Source organism: Aedes aegypti, chromosome 1, assembly GCF_002204515.2.
Source record: "Aedes aegypti strain LVP_AGWG chromosome 1, AaegL5.0 Primary Assembly, whole genome shotgun sequence".
Taxonomy (NCBI): Eukaryota; Metazoa; Arthropoda; class Insecta; order Diptera; family Culicidae; genus Aedes; species Aedes aegypti.
In genome coordinates this window covers 157,174,265-157,176,086 of record NC_035107.1, presented here as the reverse complement: position 1 = coordinate 157,176,086, position 1,822 = coordinate 157,174,265, and the positions used below count along the sequence as shown (strand labels likewise).

Sequence of the window (1,822 nt, the reverse complement as noted above, 5' to 3'; positions counted from 1 at the left end):
CTACTGCAAATCTCCTGAGGAATTCCTGACAAAAATCCCCGGAGTTCTTGGAGATATTCCCGGAGGAATCCTTGAAATCTCCGGAGAAATTCTTTGTGCAAATTCCCAGAGAAATTTCTGGAGAAAAACTCCGAAAAAAAAAAATCCGGAGAAATTTCTGAAGAAGAACCCCGCAGAAATTCCTTAATGAAATCACCGGTGGAATGCTAGGAGAAAATCCCCGGTGAATCACGATCTGCAGCAGTTGGTTCTTGCTCGGGAGTGTCTCAAAGCGACACACCAGTTGAGGAATGTTTACGAATATGCACCGCGACATTAATCCGACCTGCATGGCCAGGCAGCTGTAAATGTACTCTTCATCCAACGATTTGCCCATTTTGATAGAGATTCCATTTCCCTTTGCGACCAGTTGGCCTTTTCCTTCATTAAGCAAAACGGGGGGCCACCATCGGCAGGGATTCCAGCTGTTCCGTGGATTTGTTGGAGAGTATCACAAAGTCCTTAAAAATGCAATGGGCTAACTCAAGACTTGGCGGAGAGTGCAGCCCATCTGTTGAATCCATGGAAGCAGCACACAATAACGGAGCAATCGATCCGGACACCGCTGTTCTCATCAGTTTGTTCAGAACGCTGCTTGGTATTATGGAAAGAACACCGCATTCCGAGTGGCATCCGTTTCAGGTCGGGAAAGAAAGTCAGAGAGAGTGACCGCTTGCTTCCGATACTGTTGGCCGCTGGTCATCTCGGCGCTCCCGGAACACGAATTCCCCATTCAGATGTATTGCAAGGTCGTGTTTGTTGCGATGAAAGATGAAATTTTCTATTATGGGTAGCGCTGCTCGGGAAGAGGAATTACTGTTAAAAACACAGCAGCAATTAAATATTGTTCCTTTTTTTACTTACCTCAAATGAGTAGGAACTAGAGACGGTGACTGTGGTGACTGTTTCAGCGTAAAACATCCGAACTGGTAAACAAACATTTGTCAAACCAGTTTTGGAACAGCTCAAAACTTGGTCCAAATCCGACCAAAAATGGACCACGCAGCTAGCCTGTTCCAAAAAAATAGACCAGAAAACTGGTATAAAATAAAATTGGAACATTATTTGCAACACCGGTGCACGCTTCAAATTTCAACATGGTCCAAAAATTTGGAACCAAACAGTGATTTGGACCACCGGTGAAGTTGCCCTAACGTAGATGATTACAATCAAGAATTTCAACACAGATTAAAAATTGCTTACAACAGAGCTAAAGACTATTTGGAACAAACAAAATTGAAAACGATACAAAATCAAAAAAATGTAAAACCGATTGAAATAATAGTAGGAGATAAAGTAGGGTTGACAGTCGAAAATAGAAAAAAAATTAGATGCTTTATATTCAGGACCATACATTGTTAAAAATATTATAGACCCAAATGTTACTATAGAAAATATGCTTACAAATCAAAACCAAATTGTACACAAAAATCGACTAATAAAAATTTAAGACAAAAAGTACTTGGTCATAGAATGATATAACATCATTCTCCTAAAAGGGGAAGGTGTTGAGTAATGTATTCAATATTAGTAGATGAATTGATCAAATTCATAGGAAGTCGCTGAAGTGCGTTTTTGTTCAATAACATGTTACTCAAACGTAGCATGTGTGGAACAACACCACGCGAAAGTTTATAAATATTTGACACATTGGAATTTGGTGCCGATGTTGTTTAACCTAGTTTTGGTAAACTATGAACCAGGAACTTTCGGTCTTTTCTTGATTGTTATGTTTACGTTTGAAGTATATGATTGAATAAAGACGATTCCAACTTCGGACATT

General features: G+C 39.8%; 1 long non-coding RNA gene across 1 annotated transcript; it reads right to left on the bottom strand.

The window, feature by feature from the left end:
• Positions 1 to 458: 458 nt before the first annotated feature.
• On the bottom strand, positions 459 to 1,044 carry LOC110678701. Its single transcript, XR_002501865.1, has 2 exons — positions 904 to 1,044; positions 459 to 835 (listed from the first exon to the last, which is right to left on the bottom strand). It is a non-coding gene; the product is annotated as an uncharacterized LOC110678701 (long non-coding RNA).
• Positions 1,045 to 1,822: the final 778 nt, after the last annotated feature.